The sequence below is a fragment of the Mustela nivalis genome (genome assembly GCF_964662115.1).
Source record: "Mustela nivalis genome assembly, chromosome: 10".
NCBI classification, from domain to species: domain Eukaryota; kingdom Metazoa; phylum Chordata; class Mammalia; order Carnivora; family Mustelidae; genus Mustela; species Mustela nivalis.
In genome coordinates this window covers 35,374,706-35,401,580 of record NC_139029.1, presented here as the reverse complement: position 1 = coordinate 35,401,580, position 26,875 = coordinate 35,374,706, and the positions used below count along the sequence as shown (strand labels likewise).

At 50.7% G+C, this 26,875-nt stretch overlaps 1 long non-coding RNA gene across 1 annotated transcript in view; it reads right to left on the bottom strand.

Moving 5' to 3' along the window:
• LOC309842939 overlaps positions 1-23,601 on the bottom strand; it is a 144,529-nt gene extending 120,928 nt beyond the window's left edge. Inside the window, exon 1 of the long non-coding RNA XR_014299863.1 lies at positions 23,547-23,601. This is a non-coding gene — a long non-coding RNA (uncharacterized lncRNA). The remainder of the gene's footprint in view (positions 1-23,546) is intronic.
• Between the last annotated feature and the right edge of the window lie 3,274 nt (positions 23,602-26,875).

Here is a 26,875-nt window from a genome sequence, read left to right as displayed (position 1 = left end):
CCAGCGCTCAGTAGGAAAAGTTGGGCCAAACTGAGCTACACATTTTCAGACCAATATAAGGAAAACATGAGGTGAGTTCAGTGAATTCATAGGTTGAGTAAAGAATGAATGAATGATGAGCGGAGTACTAGAGGTACGTTCCAGCCACCCTTACCCCAGTGAAACAATGACCATCCAGGAGTGACCAATTTTTAATCTCTTTATTAAAAAGTCATGATTGGAGGGGTGCCTGGGAGACTCAGTCCATTAACCCTCTGCCTTCAGCTTAGGTCATGATCCCAGGGTCCTGGGATCGAGCCCCACATTGGGCTCCTTGCTCGGCAGAGAGTCTGCTTCTCCCTCTCCCACTCCTCCTGCTTGTGTTCCTTCTCTGCCAAATAAATAAATGAAATCTAAAATAAAATAAAATGTCATGACTGGAAACTCCACTTCCTCTCCATTCTTCTTTACTATAATATATTCTCCAAACCTTAAAAACAGACTTTGTGTGTGACCAGAATTACATCTGCTCTCTTCGATCCTCGATCCATCTTGTTCTTTCTAGGAACAGGGACATCCCGCCATGTCCCACTCCCTGCCCCTCACCTTCCTGCTTCACACAGCTAGCCCTATTTGACCTCACTGAAAAGGTCGAGATCCTTCCCTGCTTGCTGAGACAGCCATGGGGAAGGCTCCCTTCCTATACTCATCCTCACAGGCCTTAGCTGTAAGCCTCAGCATTCCTGCCAATGCTTTCCTTCAGGGAGCCCCCAGTCTGACAGGGGAGACTCCAGCCCAGCCCACCTCTAAAGAGAGGGTGATAGGAAACCCTAGCCTCACACACTCACCACAGAAGCAGCAGCTGTAGCTGTAGTCCCATAGAAAGATGGCCTTGGAGGGGCGGGGGAGGGTCCCTGCGCACCCTGTTCCCAGTGACCCAGGCAAAAGGCTTGCCAAGGGCCTCCTCCCACTGAAAGAAGCAATCAGGAGAACCACATGTGAATTTGCATAATATTTGCATTCAATTTGCTTCTGATTTACATAAGTCCGTTAGCCTGGGCCTTCTCTGGGACAGTGCTCTAGGTCCATCCTATCCTGGAAGATATCAGCCTTGTCCCAGCCCTGCTGAAGGCTCCTCTCTTAGCCTGACCATGTCCCCTGGGGAAGGAGTTGGGGGTCTGACTTCCCAAGGGTCAAGCATGCCAGGCTGGCAGGGTCCTGTATGAAGACACAGAGCTATAACAGCACCCAAGGAGAGGAGGGAGGGACAGGGAGGTGCCTGACAGTCTCCACATGTCTCCTCTTCCCAAACCTCCCTCCACCGCCCCTTCAGCAAATTACCAACAACGAGACTAGGGAGTGGGGATTCTGGCTGGGACAGCCAATTCATGGAAGATTCCATGAAGCAAGTACTTGAGCAGAGCTTTCAAGGAAGAGTAGGGTGTGAACAGTAGAGGGAGACGTGGTGTGGGACAGAGGTTGCCTGCGCACAGCAGGATTTAGTTTCTCACTCCACAAATGAGACAGATCGCAGACCAATGATGATGGTGGTGAAGACAGACACAGAGATAGACAGGAGAAAGAGATGCTAAATGATTGCTAAGTAGAAAATGATAGATAAGAGATACACCAGATGACCAAGCCTGGCTAGGTGGTGACGATGACAGGCAGACTGACAGATGCTTTGTGCCAGGTGCCAGGAATGCAGCGATGGGCTAAGCAAGCCCCCCTCCACCCCGTGAGACAGACAAGCAAGCAATTAATTAAAATTCAGAGTGGTGAGCTCTGTGTTAGGGAGACATACAAATTGTTGCAGGAGCACAGTGGAAGGGACTATTAATTCAGCAGGAAAGGTGATGTGGAGAGCCGTGGAAGGGATGGTGTCATGAAAGGGTGACATTTGAACTGAAAGTCCTGAAGGACACACAGAAGGTCACCAGCAGGGCTGCCTGGGTGGCTCAGTGGGTTAAGCCTCTGCCTGCAGCTCAGGTCATGATCTCAGGGTCCTGGGATCGAGCCCTGCATCGGGTGCTGTGCTAGGCGGGGAGCCTGCTTCCTCCTTTCTCTCTCTCTCTCTCTACTTGTGATCTCTCTCTGTCAAATAAATAAAATTAAAAAAAAAAAAAAAAAGAAGGTCACCAGCAGCAGAAGATACAGGGAAGAACGCTCCAGCCAGAGGAAAGGATCTCAGACATGGCACGACGGTGTGGATGAAATACAAAAAGGTCACGCAGAGAGAATTCAAGAACAGACAAGAAGACTGAACCTCAGGAAAGCAAACCAGGCCAAGGAGGTGCCCACAGACAACTTGCAAAAAGATCAGAGAAAAAAAAACCCTGAGCTGGAAAAGGTGACAGATGCTTTGTAGAAGCTACCTATAGTTTCAAAGGGACACTGCTAAATTGGAAGGCTGAGGAGGCTGGGGTGGCTGAGGTGAAGAAACAATATGGAAAGAACTGGTAGGGATGCCTGGGTGGCTCAGTGCATTGAGCCACTGCCTTCGGCTCAGGTCAGGATCTCAGGGTCCTGGGATCAAGTCCCGTATCAGGCTCTCTGCTCAGCAGGGAGCCTACTTCCTCCTCTCTCTCTCTGCCTGCCTCTCTGCCTACTTGTGATCTCTCTTTGTCAAATAAATAAATAAAATCTTTAAAAAAAAAAAAAGAACTGGTAAAGGATGAGTGTGTGGATGGATGGATGGATGGACAGACAGATGGAAAGTTCGGTCGATTATCTGCATATCATCTTTATAAGTATTGGCTGAATTAAATTAAAGAATGGTCGGTTGCTGGTGGCGGGATCAGCATCGATGGTGGAAGAAAGGAGGGAAGGAAGGCAGGGAGGAAGCAAGTTACCTGAGGAGCTGACGGTGGGTGAATAGATGGCCTGGGTGCGGGAGAGGAGCCTACTCATCTATGAGGGGACCTAAGAAATGTGAAAATTGGTAGGGAAGACAATTTCTCACTTTGAGGGAGATGTAGAAATCCTATGAATGACAGGGGTGATGACAAAAGTTCATCTTTTTAAATAAAGGTATCAGTTATTTACATGACACAGAGAGAGTGAGCGAGCACAAGCAGGGGAAACAACAGGCAAAGGGAGAGAGAGAAGCAGGATCCCCACCAAGCAAGAAGCCCGATGTGGGACTCGATCCCAGGCTGCTGGGAACATGACCTGAGCCGAAGGCAGATGCTAACCCACTGAGCCACCCAGGAGCCCCATGAAAGTTCATCTTTGAAGAGAACTCGTACTTTTGTAAAGAATGCCTACCTCTTTGCTTTGTTTCGCTGGACTTTCTCAGAGATGTGAAGCTCAGGTTGGACACCTGTAACTGCCTCAGGGGCAGCTATAGAGACATAGGGACAGGAGATCCTAAAGTGAAACCCAGCACAGGCAGTGAACTCCAGCTCTAGGAACAGCAGTGATAACAGAATGGAAACACGTCCAAGGTATTATCCCAGAGAATCCAGGAGTGGCCATCAGCATGGCCGTCGGCGTGGCTCCAGCCCTCAGACACCCAGTGATGGCACAGGCCTGACACAGAGGCACCCTCCAGGTCAGGCTGAGGGGAGGAGGAAGACAGAGTGAGTGAGTGACAAGGGTACGTGAAAGGACAAGTGAGGCCGTTCACACACCTCTTAGACGGATGCCACACAGATGTGCCCATCCCGGTGAGTCTGATCCAACCGGAGCTCGACAGAGGGCACTGGGGGGGGGGGCTTCCTGGAGGAGGTTACACCTACACTTGGGTGAAGAATGGTACCTTTTGCTGGGACATCAAAGCACGTCAAAGCAGGAGCAGTTTGGTGAGTGAAGTAGAAGAGGCTGAGGGCACATGGAGCTGGAACATTATAAATTCAGTCAGGGGACCACTGATTCTGAGGTCACCCTATCTGTACTTCCATTTGTGCTATTCTTGCCACCTGAGGGACACGACCCTGTCCCCTTCCTTCCATCTACTCAATCTACCTGAAAATCATCCCATCCTGGGAGCTTCCCGGGGTGAGGACGAGGCAGTAAGGGATGACCAGGAACCATGCTCTGGAAAGGCACACCCAAGCAGCTGGAGGGAGAAGACTTTACCCACAGGACGGCTCCCACTGGAGCTTATGTGTCTTCCTGCACGTCTCGGCCCAGCTTGGCCACCTTCCCTTCTGCCTCTTCCCGAGGCTTCCCAGTCAGTGTGCCCCACTGCTCACATTCCTCTGCTCCACATTCCCTGGCCTCATTGGAAGGGAGACAGGTCTCCTCCATCCAGAAGAAACAAGGTTGGCTGTGTGATCTCAGTCAAGTCGGGAACCTCTCTGGGCCTTGATTTGTTTGCATATAAAACAAATTTAATAACCCCAGCTCTGCCCACCCCACGGTGCTCTAAGAAGAATGAAATGAAATACAAACTGTCCCCTCACTATGCATCTGTTAAAGGTAAAGGTATATGACACAATCAGTGAAGCTGATTTTTTAATTTCTTCTTTTTGCTCATGGTAGATTTTAATGTTTTTAGAGCAAATAAAAATTACTTATTTAATAAGGTCAGAACACTAATGTTTGAAAAAAATCATTCTTAGGAACTGAGAGAAGTTTAATATTTCAGAGTTCGACAAGGGCATTTCCTGTTGTGCTGGTTCATGTGAACCATCATTCCTGTCACGGTCATCATCCCTAAGTGGGGATCATCATCCTTGCCTCACAAGGGAGGAAAGGGAGACCCATGAACACTAAGTAACTGGACCTGACCCTACTAGCCAGCTCCCCAGTGAGCCAGCAACCAGTGGTCTCCACAGTACAGAACAAACACACTTCTGTGTGATGTCTTCCTGGTGTGGACAGTGCTGACATGCAGTTTTTAATCAGCATGTGTGTCCAAGTGCCACATATCTAAATAAAAATACAGCAAAACCTCAGCCATCTTGGACCTTTGATGAACACATTCATCCAAACGCCCGATCTTCCAAATAGCTACGACTTTAAGGATCAACATTTTAAACATTTTTAGATCATTCTTAGAAATTGTCTTCTAGAAGGGGCGCCTGGGTGGCTCAGTGGGTTAAAGCCTCTGCCTTTGGCTCAGGTCATGATCCCGGCATCCTGGGATTGAGCCCCGCCTGCTTCCCCCCTCTCTCTGCCTGCCTCTCTGCCTACTTGTGATCTCTGTCAAATAAATAAGTAAACTCTTAAAAAAAAGAAAGAAAGAAAGAAAGAAAGAAAGAAAGAAAGAAAGAAAGAAAGAAAGAGTCCTCTAGAAAGAGGCCACTCCTCCTGAGTGCTCCATCAGAATATATGGAAAGTGAGTTAGCCCTTCCTAATGCCTAACGGCAGCCACACTGATCCCAGCTGTCCCTGTGTGTATGTAAGGAAGCTCATCACATCCCTTTCTTCTCTGACTTCCATTTATCTCAATAAGAACAATCATTAAAAAATAATAATAAACATCAAAAAAAGAACAATCATAATAACTAACATTTATCCAGCACTCACCACACGCATTTTCTGGGTGTGAACTCCTGTCATTGTCTCCTCCCCTCCCTCCCACAGATGTTGTTACTCCTGCCCTATAGACAAAGGAAGGGAGGTGCCAGCATCTCAATAACTTGCTCAAGGTCATAGGGCCAGCAGCAATGGGGTCAGAATTTGACTGTGTGTCTTCCAGCCCCAGCATGCATTTTCCCAAGCCCCCAAGAGGAGCTTGATGAGCAGAGACGCCTACCTGCCCCCCACCCCAGCATAGCCACGGCCTCGGCCTCAGAGAGAGCACAGCTTCCTCCAGAAACTCCACACAGCCTTCCCCAGGCCACTGGGCGCTTCATGGAAACTCTCCTTTCTTCTCAGCTCCCAGCTCTTGCCACGGCCTGCCAGTTCTAAACTTTATGCCTTCAGCCCTTTTCTGGCTCTCGACAAATGGAAAACAAAATCATTCTTAGGATTGAAGCGTGTGTGTGTGTGCGCGCGCACACGTGTGTGTCTGCCCCTAGAAAAAAAAAAAAATGACATTTTTGGCCCTTTCCTCAATTCTGGTTGCATAACACTGGAAGAGATGAGGAGCTGGACAGAAACTCACGGAGGTGGCCCCAGCCTCCTGAACACCCACCCCATCCTGCCCTGCACCACACAGCAAAGCCCTCGGCTGCCCAGTCCTTTCCCTTGCCCTTCTGCGGGGAATTACTGTCGCGGCCTCAAACCCAACCTGGAAAATGCAGCATTCCTGCCCACCTTCCAACCTCATCGCCCACAACTCCCTGGCACCAGCCCTTTTTTCCAGACAAACCAGGCTCCTCATTGATCTCCACACATGCTTCATGCTTTCCTACCTCCGTGCCTTTGCCCACACCGCTTCCCCTCCAGGACTGCCCTCCCTTCTCTGCTCCCTGCATCCAAATCTACCATCCTTCAAGGCCCTGCTGGAGACAAGTCCTTGTCAGGCCTGACTACCACTGGCTATGCGCTGCAGGGCTGGGAGCAAGCACCGTGACGAAGAAGGCAGGTGGGTCTGCTACCCTCAAAAGAGTCAGCAAAAAGCAATGGCACAAGGGTTCCTGGGTGGCTCCGTTGGTTAAGCATCTGACTCTTGATCTCAGCTCAGATCACGGTCTCAGGGTCGTGAGATCGAGCCCTTAAGGGTCTCCGTGCTCAGTGTGGAGTCAACTTGAGATATTCTTTCCTTTGCCCTCTGCCCCTCCCCCCACTTGCTTTCTCTCTCTCTCTAATAAATAAAGTATTTTTTTAAAGCAATTGCACAATTACAAATGGTAAGAAGCTTCCCTGTTCCACCTCTGCTCATACCCTCTCTGCCCAGGAGGCCACTACCACGGCCTAGCCGCTCTCAGTAATAATGCCAGCCTCCCCCTTCCACCACCATCTCCATTTATGAGATTCTCTCAGACCTTTAAGGTCTTCAGTCAATGCCTGCCTCCTCTGTGGAAACTTCCAGAATCCCCTGTCAGAACTTACCCCATCCCGGCCACCCCACACTATTTGAGGTGAACCGTCTCCATGGGTGAACCCTCTCCATGGGGAGCCCTGTTCTGATCTCATCACTGCACTTACACAGTAGATATAATCCCTGATCCCCACAGCCCTGAGGCCTGTGACCACAATCCCTTTCCACTCAGCCCAGTGGGCCACACAGAGACCACGGTATTCTGCACACACTGTGTCGTAGCCCAGTTTGGAAGCACACCAGTGAAGCCATGATGTTTCTAGGGCCCGTCTGATGTTGCAATGTGCTACTGGTCAAGAAATACATGTCTCAGTGTTAACTGAACAGATCTAGAAGTCTGGGCTGAGCAGTGTCATTCCTACGGTTAAAGCTGGATCATTTTTAATTTTTAAATTATGCTCAAAATTTTCACCTTAGTTTTCTGATATCTTTTTTTATTTAAAGATTTTATTTATTTATTTGAGTGAGAGAGAGCATGAGAGGGGAGAAGGTCAGAGGAAGAAGGAGACTCCCGGTGGAGCTGGGAGCCCAATGAGGGACTCGATCCCAGGACTCCAGGATCATAACCTGAGCCGAAGGCAGCTACTTAACTAACTGAACCACCCAGGCACCCTGTTTTCTGATATCTTTTTAATAATGTGTCTGCGGGTCACTTAACAGAGAAAACACCGTGTGGTAACCAGTCACAGCTTCAGCCAGCAGAAGTCATTCTGCTGTCTCCCGCCCCCTACAGGGTTCCGGAATTGGAACAAAGAAAATGTTTCCATTAATGACTCTTGTTCAAAGATAGTTTGGTAGGACAAGGTAAACTCGGTGAGGGAAAGGCCATATCAGGGTAAGGTGGTGTTCATTCCAGAGTAACAGGAAGAGAAAGTTCAATCAAATTCTGTAATTATGACAAACCCTGGAGAGGGGACGGTACCTCACAAAGATAATGAAAACTGAGTCACATTTTCATGCAATCCTTGTGCCTCAAAACTCCTGAAGAAACCGTTCGATTGTCCTGGGGTGTTAGGTCCTCAGGGGAGACTACCACCCAGCCCCGTCTGAACCAGAACAGATGGGCATGTGAGCTGGTGGGACGTACAGAAGTGTTTGCTGCTGAGGGAAGGGGCAGTGGGGTGTTGCTGCTAGCCCCCCCTTCTTTCGATGATGATCCCACGAGATGACCACCCCGGAACCTGCGGACGGGTGTGCCCAGGCAGCCATCTGCCTCACTGAGGATCAGCTGCTCTACTCGACTCGTTGCTTAGGCAGCCACTGTCCCAGGTGGCAGGACACTGGGTTCTCACATCAGAAGGGCAGGTCCTCGTGGTCCGAGGACTCACCTCCCTCAGTGGCCATGTGTTGGGAACCCTCTACACCCATAGCTACAGGCAGAGAGTGCTCAAGAATCATCCAACAGACGAGCCACCGAGGGTCCAGATGTCATGGAGGAGGACGCATCTGGAAGCCCAGACTTCCTCTAGGATGAAAGGACCCCCTCCTGCTGCTACCAGCCAGACACCTGTCCAGGGAACTGTTGCTACTTGCAGGACTTCTCATGGGTGAATCAAAATACAAAAGCCAATCATTGAGAGAGAAGTAGGACTCACAGAGCATTGAGAAAGAGGTCCTTCTGGAGAATGGGAAACTCTAGAAGGTCACAGTCATTATTAGTAATTATTATCACGATTATCAACTTGAGGAGGAGGAACAGAGAGACTCCCCGCAGCCTCACAAAAGAAAGCAAACATCTGGTGCCCAGCCAATGTCTCGAAAGTGGAGAATGGGCTGCTGGAGAATGTGGTCCCTTCCATCTTGCTGGGAACCTCCTTCCTCCAGTGGGTTAACCAGGAAACACTGAACATGGTCTCAGGAGGGCGCCCACAATTAAAGCAATGCAATCACCACACCTAGAAGGAGCTTGTGATAACTTTCCATAGACATGCAGGAAAATTGCCTATAATATATGATAATATATCCAGGTCTTCTGAATAAAAACAAAGCTATATAATTCAAGGCTATGTAATTCAATGGGTGAATAAAAACAAGGCTATATAATTCAAGGCTATATAATTCAATGGGTGATCAGAACACAAGTGCAGATAAAGCCTCAAACCCTCTTGCCCAAAATTAAAACAGGATCTTCAAAAAATTAGAGGCTAGATGAAGTCAAGTCTTGAGAGCTGCTAAATATAAGTGACTGTAGATGGGGTTGGCTTGCTTTTCTCTCTACTTCTGCATACATTTGAAATGTCCATAAGAAAAAGCACTTAGCAAGTGTTCCCCCTCCAAATTCAGAGGTTTGTTACAGCTACTGTTTCTACTCTTTATTTTTTTTAACTTTTTTTTTTTAATTTGATAGAGAGAGATCACAAGTAGGCAGAGAGGCAGGCAGAGAGAGAAAAGGAAGCAGGCTCCCTGCCGAGCAGAGAGCCCGATGCAGGACTCCCAGGACCCTGGGATCATGACCTGAGCCAAAGGCAGAGGCTTAACCCACTGAGCCACCAGGCACCCTGCTTCTACTCTTTAAATACTGTTGAAGTCTTTGTGGTTTAGGTCTACTCATTACATCAGGCTTAGAACTACTCTCTTTGTAATATATGCAAAATATACTGCCAGTAGTGGCTTCAGGAAAAAGAGGAAAAGGAGGGAGGGGAGGGGGGAAGGAGGAGAAGGGGGAGGGGAGGGCACCAGCAGAAGGCGCGTGAACTTTCACAGGAGTTGGACAGAGAGCTCCATTCCCAGCTCTTCCACGCTCCGTGTGACTCTGGGTAAGCGTGTGGTACTCTCTGTGCATAGATTTCTTCTGGAAAACTGGGATATTGTTCCCCCCACAGGTTTGTTGCAAAGCTAAAACTGAATAATAGATGTTGAGTACTTGGCACATAGTAGGCACTTAAGAAATCCTGACTATGACTACTTTATAAAGATAAGCACTTTACAAAAGAGACACATTCAGGAAATTCTGTGCTTTACAAAAGAATTCACCACAGGGTCCCTTTAAGCCCCCAGCCCAGCTAGTGCATTTTAAACGGGATTGAGTTTGCAGAAACCCATTTACACATGACTTTTCAAGAACCGCAGCCGCCAAGGCACTAATGAAGGCAACGGATCTACGGATCTACGGAGAGAGCTCCCTGGGCAGACTGTCTCAGATCCTGTCCAGCAGGATTCTCTGAAAGCCTGGAGCCTAAAAACATCTTCTCTGAAAGCCCACAAAGACCCACTGGCTTGCCCTCTGGGATGCCTTTATTCCATGCATATTTGGAAGGGCCGTGGCAGCTCCAGCTATGGGTCCAGGCTGACGGAAACAATAGAAATAAGCTAACAACATTCGCTAACATTTACTGAGGGCTTCCGACATGAGAGGCACCGTGTTAATTCCCATGCAGTATCCCGACAAGGCAATAAAAGCTAATGCCTGTGTAACCACAACAAGGGCTTCCAAGTGAAAGAAGTTCTTATAATGCTCACAAAGTACTTACAGGGTATTCTGATCTCTACTGGCTGGGTTGGTTTGTTTGTTGGTTGGTTGGTTTGTTTCAGATAGAGAAACTGAGGCACAGAGCAGGTAAATCATTATGCCCTAGGTTACCCTGCTGTAAATGATGGATTATGAGAACCCGCCTTGCTCTGGAACCCACCCCATCACAGAGCCCTGGCTTCATGCCCCACCCCCCTTCCCCACCAGCCCTCCCTCCAGCAGCGACAGGACTGCGGGGCAGAGGGGACCCTCGGGAGGCACTGCCCCTCCTTCTGCCCCCTCCCCATCTCACTTAGCCCTCCACAAGCTGTTGTCAATTGCAGTGAAGTATTTACAGCAACCAGCGACCGCTGCCACCTCTGGCCACGTGGGCTATAATTTGATGCTCAAGCTGTTAACCAGCCGCTTTTGAGCACTGAGCTCTTCATACATGAGTGTCTCTCCCGAGAGCCAGGCTGGGCTGCCTCTCTGCTGCTCCTGACGCTTGCACACCTCTCCTGCTGGCCCCAGGCGTACACACATGTGCACACATGCCAAATACGCCATCACACACAGACAACTCTTCACGTGCAATTTTCACCACGAGATGATCCGAGTTCACTGATCAGACCCCCAGCACACACGATGGGCAGCAGACTCCCAGCCCACCCCATCCACCCACCTCCTGCCATCCACACCCAAGACACGGCAAGGTAACCGCTTGAAGATATTCCGTGTAAAGCAGAATGCACACGGGACCGGCTACTAGTCATGCCTATCCCATATATATTCCCACAAAATACATTCTCCCTGCATAATTATTTATGGGGAAACTATCCACACACACAACTCTGCATTACTGTAACCAGATAAATACTGAATCGATATCCTCACTTACTTGTGCTAAATGCCCATGTCACCAGGATGTACACGTTTCTGGTCATTGTTGTAACTAACTAGGTGTTGGATAATTAGGGAAACCCACTGTTCTCTCTCCTTCTGCCTATGTTTGGTAATGTTCATGCTGGTGCATGTACCTGACTCGTCACCTCTGTCAGCAGGCCAGTGCCTGTGGGTGCCGTGGAGTTCGGTAGGAACACACTAGCACGTCTACCTCTATATGTCTGTTTGTACAAAGCAGACCCGGCATTTCGGCTCCATTGCTGGCCCTCTCCTTGGGGAGACTTTGCAGCGTGGGGCTGCTCTCCGCTTAGCTAGCCAAGAGCAAACACGTCGTGGAAACCAGAGGGTAGCCATGAAGAGGGGGCGGTTCTGAACACAGCAAGGGAGCAGGGGACAAGGCAGGGAAATGAGACGGGATGGGGCTCTGAGGGCAGAGGAAGAAACTCGGGTCCATCAGCCCATGGGAGAATACAGTCCAGAAGTTGTGCTCATTCATAATCTCCAAGGAGATGGTCCAGAGCTGCAGAAGCGGATCGACTGAGGGTTTGAGGAGGACGCAGGTCTCCAGCCTGTGAGGCCCTCTGGGTCCTCATGTCTAGAAGAACAGGTATCAGCTTCAGCCCCCTCCAGGGAGGTTCTGAGGTAGGGTTCTGAGGTCGGAGATCCCATGTGTGTAGAGGACAGAGTGAGCCTGAGCTGAGGGAGTGCACCACAGCTGCCTTCTTACAGATTTCAGACTGGGCACAGAGACAGGCCAAAAAGCTCTATGAAGAAGGAAAGACAGGTAAGAACAAGGATGGTAGAAGGGATGTCTGAGTCCCCAGGATGAGAAAACTGGGCTCTCGGGAGACCCAAGCAGTTCTGAGAGCTTCAAAGACTGGAACCCTTGCAGCAGGAGCCAGGTAAGGACTTAGGGGCCCAGGGTCACTCCCACAGCTTTCACGAGCCACTGAGGAAAAGCGGGTCCTGCCCGACATACCTATAAGCTGCTGCCAGTCCCCGAGGACACCTTCCCCGGGGGGCCTGGGCTGTGCACGGCAAGGGCACAGGTGAGCGTACTGCCCTCAGCAGACCATGCAGCAGGACCTGGTGGGAAGCTAGTGGGAGAGAAGGAAGAGCAAACCTGAGTGGGGGCAAGGGAGCAGACGGCCCCATGGTGTCAGAAGATGGGAGTTCAAGTCCTCCTGCTATGTACCAGGCAGACCCACAACAATCATGAGACTTCTCTGCATCTCTTCTGGAAAACAGAGGCTGCAAACGCCCTGTGAGGACTAAATAAGGCTGTGGGGTGAAAAGGTTTTCTAGGGAGGTCTCTAAGCACCCTCACTTTTCAAGATTGCCAGAAGGGGAGAAGTCACAGGACAGGATGGAGATGACAATGAGCTGTTATCTGCCAACAAGGAGATTTTACTATTAATACTCACATATGCCTCTGTGTCCTGCTTCATCCCACAGAGCATTTGAGATGGCTGAGAGGGAGAAATCTCTGATAGACCGACTACGGGACAGACGAGTGGATAGAGGAATGAAGACAGAAGCAGGAAGAGGACAAGAGACCTCTAGAGAAAGAAGTCTTCCATTCAGCTGCTCAACTCAACATCAACTCAACATTTGCTTACTAAGCATCTGCTGTGTTTAGTTTCAGGAGACCTTACCCAGGGGCAGAAGTATGGCAAATGTGACCTTACCCAGGGGCAGAAGTATGGCAAATGTGAGCATCCCTTTTCCAATTCCTTTGGTCTTGCACACACAAGTAGAGACTATTTCCCAGTGTCCCTTGAAGTTGGGTGGAGCCGTATGGCTGGGCTCTGGATAAAGAAAGTGGTCAGAGGGGTGCCTGGGTGGCTCAGTGGGTTAAAGCCTCTGCCTTCGGCTCAGGTCATGATTCCATGGTCCTGGGATCGAGCCCCACATCGGGCTCTCTCCTCGGCAGGAAGCATGCTTCCTCCTCTCTCTCTGCCTACTTGTGATCTCTGTCTGTCAAATGAATAAATAAAATCTTTATAAAAAAAAAAAGAAAAAAGAAAGTGGTCACAGTGCTATCGGTCACCTGCGACCTGGCCCTTTATAAAATAAAAACACTCCCCCAGAATTTTCTGATCACTCTCCTCCTCTGCATTTAGAAGACCCATGGAGGATGCCAAGAACCTAGAACCAGGGTCTACAACCCACAAGGGGTCAGTGGGAGGATCTGGTACATGGAAGTTCCATAAATTTAGCTGGGAGAAATTTTTTCTTTATTTTGACATAGCTCTGAACTAAAATTCAGCATTTTATTCAATTATGAAAGGAGGCCAAAAACCACAGCAGTTTTCCCCATACCTGTAATTTTGCCACCCACAGAAATTGCAGGTATTTTTCTACATTGTGTTAAGTTGTTGCAGAAATGGCAAAAGATCACTTATATTAAGAACATTCTGAAATTGTCCTGTTAATCCCATTGCTATTTTTATTTAACTTGTCATGTTATTATTATGTCAAAAATGTATTCTATTGTTTTATTACACATCCTATTATATCACAAAACTTAGAAATATTTTGATACTCGAACGTCAATATAATTGGTTTCTATTGTAGTCCTGTGAACTGCATTTTATGGGAATGAACTGGGAATGGGAATGAACTGACCTTGAGTAAAGGTCCCTCCCTCCCTTCAGGATATCTTACTTACATTGGTGCTTACTTACTTACATAGGCTTCAATAGTCTGCCCAAGGGGATCCATGGCACAAAAGAGATGGGAAATCCTCCCCCTAGAAAATGAGGCAGTCCCAAGAGAGAAGGCCCTGGGTCCCTGAATGACTGTCTGGAACAAAGTATCCCCCATTGGATCCCATCACCAACATTTGGATTATGAGATGGATTTTAAAAATCTTTATTTGTTAAACACCTAAGACTACTAAGACTTTGAGAACACTTAAAATACAGAGGGGAATCCTTGTGACCACAGTAGGAATACAGGACAGACCTCTCAGCCTACGTTCACTGTGGACTCATTCTTAGCTCTCCTAAATGCCCTTGTTCATAAAGGATGGAATTCCCAGGATGCCCTTCCCTCACACCCAAACTTCTACTTCTACTATGGCAGTTCTCCCAAACCTTTCAGGCCCAGCTCAAATGCCACTTCCTCCAGGAAGTCTCACGGGCCTCCTCTCCCCTCGCAGAACTTACTGGACCTGACCCAAAGCACCAAGAGTCAGCAACATCAGCCAGTGAGCTTCCCCAAGGGTAGGCAGTTGCCCTCCCCACTCTGTTCCCCAACCTCCACCCCTGCCCTACAGCGAGCGCAGTCCAGGGATGCCCAGCCTCAGTAGGCCCAGGAAATATTTACTGCATGGGAGGCAGGTGGGTGGTCAGAAAACAGTGTGTCTGATTTGCCTCTATTCCCTCAGCCTGGTCTAGGTGTGCACAGAGTCAGCATGTTCAAGGAAAATATGGGATAGTGTGGCAGGGAGAGGTAGTGAGCTAGTGCTTTCCCACCTTGAGGCTGCAAGTTCCCTTCTCAGAGATTATTTGTGCCCCATCTGCATTTTACACCAAAATATCTTATCGTCTGGGTCTCTGTCGTTTGGGTAGCCAGGTGAGGCGAGAAGTCAGGAAGGAGTTAAAAACAAGATGTGTCCTCTCCTACCCCATATCTCTGGTGGGTCCCAGCTGAGTCAGCTCTTTGTCCACACCCTTGAAAGCCACTCCCTCCACCCATCCCCCTTCCTCTTCCAGCCTGTCCCACCCCCAATAAGCATTTGCAGCCTCTGCCCTTGGGCTGAAAGCACTCATCATCTCTCTGCAGCTCTGGAAGCCCACCCCTGCTTCCTGGACAGATGCTGTTTGGTGGGAGAGTGGGGATGGCAGGAGGGGTCCAAGCTCCTTTTGGAATGGGAATGAACTGACCTTGAGTAAAGGTCCCTCCCTCCCTTCAGGATATCTTACTTACATTGGTGCTCAGGGGGCCTCCAGATCCTGCCTTGGGTAATATTGTGCCCACTCCCTCCCCTGCCACCCTGGACTCCAGAGACCCTTACCGCTCTATTAAGGATCAAACTTCTGAATAATATTAACTCTGGTTATCTCTGGGAAGTGACACTTTAGGAGCACTTCCAGACCCATAGTTGATTCATTTACTCATGTGCCAGGCCTTGCTCTATGTGCCAGGAACAGCATGATGCCTAAGATTTAAGTCCTGCCCTCAAGGAGCGCTCAGTCTGGCGAGGGAGATAGGGCAGTAAGCAGAAAATAATATACCATGATAAGTTCTTTAAAAGCTCGGGGGGTTGGGGGGCGCACCTGGGTGGCTCAGTGGGTTAAAGCCTCTGCCTTCTGCTCAGGTCACAATCCCAGGGTCCTGGGATTGAGCCCAGCATAGGGCTCTCTGCTCAGCAGGGAGCCTGCTTCCTCCTCTCTTTCTCTCTCTGCCTGCCTCTCTGCCTACTTGTAATTTCTGTCTGTCAAATAAAATAAATAAAATCTTTAAAAAAATAAAAATTAAAATAAATAAATAAAAGCTCCAGGGATGGTAGGAGCCCAGAGGATAGGATCTAAGCCCATGCTTGGGGAATAAGGGTCAGAAAAGGGGGAAGGCTTCCTGAAGGAGGTGACACCTGAGTTGGAAGTGAACCAAGTAGCAAAGGGGAGAAGAGACAAGCAGATGCATGAAACAGAGAATCATTGGCTTTGGGCTTATCAAAGGGTAGACTCATAGACCTCTAGAATCTTTTTTTTTTTTTTTTAATGAATAGCTATGTATTATACCAGAAGCCAAGCAAGGTAAAGAGATCTCAGAATTGAAGGGCTCTCATATGCCAAAAGCCAGCTTGGCTTCCATACTCTTAAGAGGCAGACCACCTCTTCCAAGGCGATTTCCAACTCCAAGGGCCTGGGGAGAAGAAAAGAGGTCTAAAGATGCCCAGGGTGTCAGAATGCAGTGTTCCAGGAGCTCTCAATGGGCGATGGCCATGAACCCTGGCTCCCTGAGCAGCGGTGACTGGAATTCCCAATGGTCAGAGCTCTGTTGGCTGGAGTCTGAGTTGAACAGGAAGTAGTTTGGGGTGATAGCTACTGTCCCAACAGGCTCCAGCCTAGCAGAACTGAGCAATTCACCTCCAAATTACATTCTTCAACTCTTCTCAAAGCCCTAGCTGTTCCTCCCTCAGAGCCCCTATTACTCTTTTAATTAGATACGTGTCTGTGGATTTCCTCCTCTCCTCCACTAGATCACCAGCACCCTGAGGCCAGGAACAACATCTGTTTTATTCTGCACAGTATCCTCAGTGCTGGGCAGAGACCAGGCACAAAGCAGTCATAAACGCCTCCTGAAATGACCTGAGACTGACCGGTGGATGTGGAAGGACTGCCCCAAAGATGAGGGCAGCCTGGTGATGAGCTCATTTCATTTCCCCAACCGGTACACTGAGCCCAAGAGAGTGTGGAGTTGCCCAAAGACAGAGCTGCTGATGGATACTGAGGTGGGAGGCCGCGGGGGGGGGGGGGTCCCCCAAATGCTCCAGTCCCTCAGAATCAGTTCCCTTTACCAATCCTCCTTTCCTACCCTCAGTCACCTTTTCAGCCTTGTGAACTGCAAAACACTCTCAACGGAAAACACTTCCAACGGAAGTCCCAGAAGTGGCCTAAAGGGCCAGGGAGTAGGAGGGATGGAGCAGCGACCAGTGGAGGGTGGGGGCGGGGAGCCCAGCTTTGGCGCCAGATCTAGGGGACCTCCAACATGGGCTAGACAGTCCTGGCAGCCAACCTCTGCAGGTGAGCCTTAAGGGCAAGAACACAGAGCCAGCCGGGTTAGCCCAAGCAAGCCCTCTAGCACGAGATCGCCCCCGCCCCCGGGCGGTTTAGGATCACTCCTGAGCGCAGAGTCAGGCTCGCTCAAAGCTGAGCTGCCCCGGTGAACGTGGGGTCATCCCTCTCGCCCAAGACCGGCCTGCTTGGGAGCGAGAGCGTCCTGGTTTGCAGAACCTGCCTCTAAGCGAGGGTCAGACCCGGGCGGGGCGGGGTCACCGCGATGAGCGCCGGAGACGCTCTCGGCACTTTGGGGCCATCGGCGCCCCCAGGTGGCAGGGCCCCGCCTGCGCTCGGGATCCGGGTAGGGAGGGCTTCCGGAACCTCGCTCCTCTCGCCCTCTGTCAGAAGCCTCGCGGACTTAGTCCCGGGATTCGCCTTTCAGGAGTTTCTTTCGCTTCCGAATATTCTCTGGGGCTCTTTCTGTTCACAGAATCCAAGTGGGTGCGCGAGGACACAAGACGCCCGCCCGAGTCCGGCCCCGTTCCCAGGTAAGGGACCACAGAGCCTGGCCCTGACCCTCCGGACTTTCCCCTTCTTCTAGGTCTCTGTCCGGGCCAACACCCACTCTTCAGATGTGTCTCTGAGAGAAGCCATCCGACCTCCCAGACACCTCCCAGGCTTTGGGTGCTTCTACTACAACCCCACAAAATCTGCAGTTCTCTAGCTTGGGTCTGGGACAGGGACACTGGGGAGGGAGCAGAGCCACAGACCCTCCCCACTCTGGCTTTAGGACTGTTCTCCCTATGCCACCAGCTGTCCATGGTCCAGTTCCCAGCTCCTGTGCAGGGCCCTGCCTCTCCTGCCTCTAGAGGTTTCCAGGAAAAGGGGGGCAGGGCAAGGTGAACAGGGACAAGAGTAAAAGAAGGTGGGGTAGAGCCTCCCTTTCATATTCTGGTCCCATCTTCTACTCCATTCCTCCCTAGCCCAGTGCCAGACACACAAGGGACAGTGCTGAGATCTCAGTGGGCTACCTGCTGGGAAGTCACTTTCCCATTCACCCACACTCCCTGTCTTCAAAAAGGAGACAGGCTCATGCAGGACAGAGGAACCCAGGCATCCACAGCCCCTTGACCACCTGTCCCGTCTCTGGTCCTGCCTGAGGAGGAGATATCCCAGGGTCTCGAGTGGAAGTCCCCCGGGTCCAGAAAGGAGGGAACCACGTCTTTCCCCTTGCCCTTGTAGTGGAAGCCCGAAGGAGGCAGCCATTTGGTCTGCATCTCTGGGAATCCCCCCATAACCTATGGTAGGCTAGCACTGTCCCATCCTGTACCCTCACTGCAGAGAGAGCCCAAAGAGGAGTGAGAACCAGTAAACTAGAGGGAGGAGCTGGGAGGAACTTACTGACTCAGAAGCTGAGTCCAGACTACTGTATTCCAGCTCCATTTCTCAGACAGAGAAACTGAGGCTCTTTGGGGGTGGAACTACTGGCCTGATATCACAAGAGAGTCAGCACCCTGGCTGGAATCACGATGCATCTCTCCTTCTCCCCTTCTCAATTGCCAGTATTAGATAATAAATCATCTTCAGGGTAGGTATTAAACGAAGACTAAGAAGGAGGGGGAAAGAGGCATCAGATCTCTGGTACCTTCCAGGCCAGTATAACTCAGAATCCTTATTGCTGCACGAGTCTCAGGCACACACCCTCTAACACTCTTCTCCCCTACCCTCCTCCACACATAGGCCAGCCTTCCCCCAGATCTATACCTCCCAAAGCCCACAAGCTCAGCCAACACTTCCCGACCAGGAAGGAATGGCTCCAGATGGCCCGATTTTCTTGATTTTCTTCATTTATTCCCCACTGCCTAAAAGGTTTAGAGTCCAAAGGGGCACAGGAAGCAAGGCTTGGACAAGCCAGGTGGGCCGACTGGGCTGATAGATTCACCAACAACAGACTCGAGAAGTTGGGAAGGAGAGACGCTACTGCCTGGGAAAACTGAAGGGGAAAAGGTGATTGACTGGAAAACTATAACCAACACCCCCCCAACTCCTTCCTCACAATCAAGTTGGTGCCCAACATTCTGCACAGCCTGGAGCTGGGGGAGCAACTCAGCTGCCTTCCCAGCCCAGCAAGCCAGACTATGGCAGAGCCCACGATGCCACTACTAGCCCACACTCCCCACACTCCCCACACTCCTCTTGACACCTCGTTCACTTTAGGGCAGCGGATTTCATGCCCTGGGAAGGAAGGAAGGTTCAGAAGCAATCCATAAGCCAGACAATACTTGAGGTTTCCCTAGAGTACAAGGGGAGATGCTAGATTTTTAGTTTCCTCAGAATATCTTGCCTAACGCTTCAAGTATCAATGCATGTGCAGAGAGGCAGCGGGCTCCAAATTTACAGCGGCTTCCTGCTGAGTGAGCCTGGGCAAATTCTACCCTTACCCCTCCTCCAGACATGTTTGCCCATCAGCTGAATGTCAGACTTGAAAACCTTGCACAGTCCGGAGTTACTGGCTCTACAAACTGCACCCACCCCCTGGCTGCAGGAGGGTAGTTTCCTACCTCCAAAGGTGGGCTCCAAAGATCCCCAGGAACGCAGACCTAGTCCCTAGGTGCAGGCTGGAGGGAAGTAGGCTCAAGGCCCCTGGTTCGAGAGCAGGTCGGAAAGAGGCCAGACAGTGGAGCCTCCGGGCTACTCTAGAACAACCTGGAGCCATCCTGAATCGAAGGTAGGCTAAGAGGACTAGACACCAGCAGGAAAGGGAGAAAGCAGGAGCATCAGGAGGGGAGATCTGTGCCTCTCAGCACCCTCACTGGCTGCTTCTCCTTCCCAGCCCGTAGGTAGTGGGGAAGGAAGTAGGGGGAAGACTAATGGCCCCAATCTTGACTCAAAGAATAGGGAAAGAGGCTTAACACTGAGTCCTCCTCATGTACACCCCTGCAGAGACCCATTCCTAACCCTCCCATCCCAGTCCTTCACACCCACACCCCTCCAGCCTCTGCTTCAGACACCCAAGGAGTGGGGACCACACGCTGGGACTCACACTGATACAGTCACAAATATACGTGTTAGCACATATGGAATCAGTAACAGATATCCCTCCCAAGCACAGTCACCCACGCACAATAACAGGCTCAGGTGCGCTCTCATGCACAAAAATATACACAGTCACAGACCCCAAATATCCAAAAAGCACACACACACCTCTGGACTATGATACCTGGTACCATCATCATGAAGTAGAAACTCTTAAAAACACCAAACTTTTTTTTTTTTACCTCAAATATGGTGGTAATCACTTGTTTTGCCTGTCTTTTGGTTCCAAACTACAGTTAGATTGAGTGTAATGATGCTAGGCAGATGTTCCTTGTTTGTATCTCTGGCACAATGCCCGGCACACAGTAGGTGCTTAATAATACCTGTGGAGAGGTATTTATTGGGAAAATAAATACCAGAGGAAAGAGAGAAAAGAGAGGAAAGAGATCTCCAGCACCGGAGGTAAAATCACTTGCCTAAGTTTGCTCTTTACCAGGCAACTCCTCCTCACGCAGGAAAACTGTTCTTGCACACAGACTAAGCCCTGACACGGGCCACAGAATCTCCAGGTGATCAACAGAGGAGCGGAGGGACAGAGGTGCGGGGTACGCAGATCAGAGCTGCTGCCGGGAGCGGATCAGAACTCGGAGGCGGCCTAGCAGCCTATGCGCCCTTGCATTGCTAGATTGAAAACCCATGGGTTTGCAAGAAGACACTCAGCATGGCCATCGATCCTCCCGCTTGCCTGGGGCTCCACAAAGCGTGACTGGTCAGAGCGGCCAGGACGTTGGGAACTGGGCGAAAAGCCAGACCTCCGAGCCCTGGGATCCGACTCCTTGCACAGGGAGTCCAGGTCTTTGGATCCACTCCCGGACTCCGCAACTGATCCGGGGTGCGATCTTGGCCTGGTCGCTTCCGCTCCAGCGCAGAAAGTGGCTCCTGTCGTCTGGCTCTGAGGCTAATTTAAGCGATAACCACACCAGCAGCCCTCTTTGACTGGGGGTGACTGGTGGGAAAGCCAGAACCGGCTCATAAAGATGAGAACATTTGCGTAGAACTCTGCACGTGAGACGTGAACCCACAGGGCCCAGGAGAAGAGGTGACCCTGCGAGCAGAGAAGGACCGAGGTGGGCGGCCGAGGGTGGAGGATCTTCCCACACCCAGCAGGGACCCGACGCGTCGCCACCCGACTGGGATGGGGCATCTAAGTCAAAGAGTCCTAGCAGCACCGACACCTGCCAGGGGAAAGGGGCGCGAAGCGAGGGCACTCTGTAAGCGGCAGGAGTTAACGTAGACAATAAGACCCACTCCTGTACCCTCCGTGCCCCTCCACACACAATTTGGCAGTGTCTGCCGAGATCATTTGAAATATGCTTTTCAAGGCAGTGTGATTTCTAGGAAGGGATAGAATCAAAGAGATGTATTTAAATATATTGTTCCCCAATAATTTGTCTTTTCCAGTCCTAAAATCCGTCCAACCGCAATTCCAACGATACTTCTGCCTGCGTAGGCAGAAATGCCCCGGAAGTGAGACTAGTCTAAGGAGATTTCCCAGCACTAGGGAAACAGCCCAGACCCTACAGAGCCCGGGCTTCCGAAGGTAGCCTCTACTATGAGCATCTCCCCAGCCGCTCCTGCGGGGTCCTCTGCGCACCCTTCGCCACTCGCGCATCTCCGAATAGCGGGAGGGCGGGGGTGAAGACCGGGACCCTGTCGACGCCCTCCAGGAGTACGGAATTGCGGCGAGGAGGCTGTCCCCGGCCGGCAGGAGGGCACCCGGCGTAGACCCCCGCCGCCAAGGAGCAAACCGAAGATGCCGACTGCGGAGCGAGTTCCGCTCGGAGTCCGTGTGGAGCGAAAAGAGAGCGCTCGGCGGACAGCCGGTACTCGGAGCTAGGAACCCAGCGCGGGTGAGAAACAACCCCAAGGATGTCGGCGCCCGGGGCAACCCGGGGACGCAGGCACCGGAGGAAAGCGCCTGGCTTCGCAGCCGTCCTAAGCGTCTCGGCCTGGCCTCTGGCGCCGCTGCAGGGTCCCGCCGCCCGGCTCCCTCGTCTGGGAAAGGAGGCGGTGCCCGCTCCGCCCCGCGCCGCGCCGCGCCCACCAGCTCGCAGAAAAATTCGTTTCGGAAATAGAGCTAGGAACCTCTATCCTCCCTTCAGCTTTCTGTGTTGGTACGTGTCTATCCGACCTTAAAGAAGAGAATCATCACGCTCCGAAACTCCAATTAACATTTGTTTTGCTCTCAAATACCCTGATTGACGAAAAGCTTAGGAGGCTGAATTATCTTGTACGACCTCTGCCCACCTCAAGTTCTCTTTCACCGTTTCTCCATAAATCTCAGAGCGTCATCCCCGAGGACAAATGTGACCTGGGTCTCATCATCCCGGTTGGTCCTCCCTAGACACATCTCCGGTCCTTATCCTAGACAACCTCTGGAACCACGTAACGTAATAATTTCGGCACAAACCCAGACTCGCCTCTCTTCTCTTTGGCGGGATGCGCGGGGTATGAATTAAATCCCGAATCCGGTCCGTAAAGACCCTATGCGAGCTGCCTGCTCCAACCGCCCGAAATCCTAGGAGGCACGCTCCACACTCGGAATCTTTCCTCCCTTTCTCTTGCAGGGTCCCTCGTTTAAACAGCGTCGGCGCCTTTATTCGCCTGACCCAAGGCGAAGGAAAACCCGCCCGATCGGTCATTGTCTGGTCCGCGACCGCCCCCGCCCCCGCCCCAATCAGTGTCACAAAAACGCCCCTTTCAACGGATTCCAAACCCTCTTCACCCGGGCTCACCGAGCCTTCAACTTCATTAAGTGCGCGCTACGGCGGCTCTGGAGGAGGCGAAGTTTAAATCAACCCGAGCGGAGAGGGAGGAGGGGTGGGCCTGGGGAGGGTTGCTAGTTGAAGGGGAGAGAGAGAAGTGTTTTTGAAAAGGGGAAAAAAGTCATCAGGGGAAAAGCGCTTTGTAACCACGAAGACGCGCCCGCTGCGGCGAGAACAAATTGGAAATGGAGGGGAAGTGTCCGCCCCCACCTCAACTCTGGCTCCTGGGTGGTCCGGGGAGCCCCAGGAGAAAAGAAAGATGGGGAGGAATCGGCGGTGAAAAGAATTAACCACTTTAATTGGGCTGCAAGAGAGAAGTAGGGAGAGGTTCACCGATGTGCCTCGATCACCCAAACCAAATGCCCTTCAATAAAATAAAATGAAATAAAATAAAATCCCTTCCCCAACCGTGGCTGAAAGACGTAAGTCAAAGTTTGAGAATCAAGGCTGTTCTCGGCCTGTAGAAAGTAAATCTGCAAGATGGGGTAAATTCTGTCAGAAAGACCCCTCCCCCTCCTTGTGGCCTCGGGCCTCCCGGCGCCGGATGAAAAGGAATGAAATTGAACGAAATTGAACGAAATGAAGTGAAATTGACCAGTGAAATTCGCCAATTTTCTTCCCCTTTAAACTGCCCGCTCTCAACAGCACTCTCTGAACCCCAGGCCGATTTCTTAGCATTTTTTTTTTCTCACCTCAAGAGATGAAGGTGTGCCCTGGATATTTTCTTATTGTCACCGATTGTTGGGGCCTGCTCGGGTAGAGGCTCAGCTGTCTCCATCCAGACAGGAAGGGAACCCACAGAAGGTGCTCCAGATGGGATGGCCTGTTTCTCCTCCCAGGGACCTGGTCTCCTAAGTAAGCTGCCTTACACTGAACACCCACCCTTTGCACCCACAGGGAGGGAAGGAGCCACTTACCGCATCCCTCTGGTCTGTGTGTGTGTGTGGGGGGGTGAGCACAAAGAGAGGGCTCTATCTGCAACCCCTTCATCCTTTTTCTTGCTCTTCCCTACAGTCCAGGTCCCAGGTGGGTCCTTGCCAGTTCCTAATTTACAGGTTCTGGGTCCACACAACCTAAAAGAGTCTCAGATTCTAAACACCCTCCCTTCTCACCTGCCTTTAGTAGTACGGATCTCTCAGCAATTCTTTTCCTGTATTTTTTAAGGGCAGTTGGGCATCTGTGGTTTCTTTCTGCCTCCCAGTCCTCGGCCATAATCTGAGCCAGATCTGGTCTTCTTGACCCATGGGGAAACTGGGATCTGAGTCATGGGTCTGGGGCCTCAACCTTTTTAGAAACCCCTGGAAGGGTGCATCTCACTCTTTCCCGATCCTCTTATTTCTACCACTTCCTGATATGGACCCTCTGACACACAAATACCTAAAGGCAATATGCTCAAATGAATTTACACACACATTTACTTTCACAAACACACACTGAGGAGTCCAGAAGGATCTGCTGCTACTCCTGGAAAAAGCGACTGAGGCCCTATATTCTGATCTGCCTATCCACCATCAGATATGAATTCTGACTCAATTTTCTCCCTTCCACAGAGGAAAAACTAACTGATAAATATTTTACTTGAAGCTCCAACCTAAGATCTGGGAGTGACATATTCGTGGTAAATAAGATCACATAAGCTACAAAATGCTTTATTCAGGGCAAACACACACGGTCATGTTCAACCTCCCTCAAATGAAAAGAAATTAAAGTCAGCAACGGAAGTCAACCAAGCAACCCGCCAGAGCCATTATCCCCATATCAGCAGGCCATTTCCCTTTCTACCACTCTAACCTTACTTCTCGTGGACTGTTTGAAAAAATCATGCGAAGGTGGCCCACTGCTTTCGACCTCCCCACCCTCCCACAGTCTCTCAAGGACAAGGACCCCTCTCTGGCAGAGGAGCCTAATTTATTACCTGCACCTCCAACCTTGTCTCCCCTCTGTTAGGGAACCACCTGAGACACTTAAGAGTTCCAACCACTGTTCCTTAGCCCTGTTACATTCCCTAACCTGATCCTGATTCTGACCCTCCATCCTTAGGGCACTCTGTCCTCTACCACCTTCTCCTTTCCTGCTGTTGCTAATGCCTGGGTTGCTAATGCCGGGGACTCTGGCTAAAGAGGCCTGTGGGGCTTCTTCCTGCCTGCCCCTCTCAAGTTTTCCAGACTTGGTTCCCTGACCCTGTCTTCCTCCTTCTAGCTGTCACTCTAGCCCAACACTCGCCCTCAGCATGTGTATATTTTCCCGTGTGATGGCTGAAATGCCCCGTTCTGCACCTTCGTATCTCTCCTTCTCTCCTCTCCTTCTCTTCTTCTATCTTCAGTTGAATGTACAAAGAGCGGAGTAACCATCTTTGTTCAACCAAAGCATCCCCTCCCGCCCAACATGCTTTCGAGTCTAGCCAGCTGGAGTCCCAGGCAAAGGCAGCAAGCTGGGAAACTCAGTAAGTTTATGGAAGGCTCCAGCCATGATTCCCAATGGTTTTGCACTTCAGCAGTACGTTCTGGCTGTGAGCATGGTTCAAGGGTTGGGAAGGTTTGCCTTAACAGAGTAGGAACGCACTGCCTCTCTCTTTTGGCTCATAGTGCACTTCTAACTCGCTCAGGTCAGAGGAGAGAAGGGTTTCACAGTCCCCCATTCAAGCTATTCGTACTGACCTGTCCACAGCAGCAGGAGGGAGGGAGATCCCCCCAAAAGGCTCTACAGTGGCTAAAGAGAGGTCTCTCTCCTCTTACAGAGCCAGAAAAAGACAGTGACAATCACAAACATAGAGACACACATACATGAACATATAAAGAAATAAAAATACAGATATCCTAAAATACAACTCACTCCCTCCCCCCACAAAGAAGGACAAAAAGCAAGGATACAGAGGACCCTCAGAAACACAAACAGGAACAAGCTCCAGGAAAGCCTGCGCACACAGAGGCATACAGAATACGCATCAAGAAACACATTCACTCCAACTGTACTTAGTGAGTAGATTGTCCATGAGCACTGGGCTCCCAGATAAGACCAGGCCTCGCTGAGGTCTAAACCAGATGAGAATCCATTTGAAACAAAACCTCGGCTGTAGAACCCCCAGGCAGACATTTAGGACCAGAGTGAAAATGAAAGTGCTACAGGGGTCCCAGGCTTCCCAGAGTCCTAGCCCCATCGACAGCCAAAGGCTAAGGCCACAACATTCCCAGTATCCAATAAGCCCAAGACCTCCTTTACCTGTCTGGGCTGCGCAGGGCTCTTCCCCACTCCCTCTCTACCTGGGAGCTGGGTGTCTGGGAAAGCTCCGACTGGAAAAGGGGAGTGCAGGCAAGCAGACAGAGCTAGTGACTGCCGGAGTTCACATACATTTATTCAACTGACACCAATGGGAATGGGGGGGGGAAGACAGATTTTTCTTTTCTTCCACACAAACCATCAGACGATTTCACAGAGTCTCCCCTCAGTGGGGAAATCTAAATCAATTCACACCCAGTGGACAGAGAACGCAGATAGCAGCCCGCTGTACAGATATTTACACGTAATTACAGGACCCCCTGCCACAGGATGTGCTCTTGCCCACCCCACCCCCACCTCTCCAGTCCTTGACCCAGACCCTCCTGTCCCACCCCAACCTCATTGCCTTTAGCTACAATAAATATCCCAGGGCCTGGGACAGAGCAGAGCGCTGAGAGGGCCGCTGGCCCTGGATGGCTGGACCCAGCCTGCCATGGGAAAAGGGGAAAGTTCCTTTAAAAGCACCCCAACACAAAAGAGGGAGGATGTTCCTCAGTGTAGTGGGATCCCGGGTTTCTGCGGGGACTGTGGAAACCCCTCGCTTAACCTCTCCGTTCATCTTCGCCGGTGTAGACACTGCTTTAGGCTTCAGAGGAAACGAGCTTTCTTGGAGAACAGCAAGAAAAAAAAGTTGACATTTTCTTTTAAGCACAAAGCAGATAATAGGTATCTTTAAATTATAATATCTGACAAGCAGGGCCTCAAATTGGGGGGAAGGAGTGAGGGAGAGGCAGAAAGGGAGACC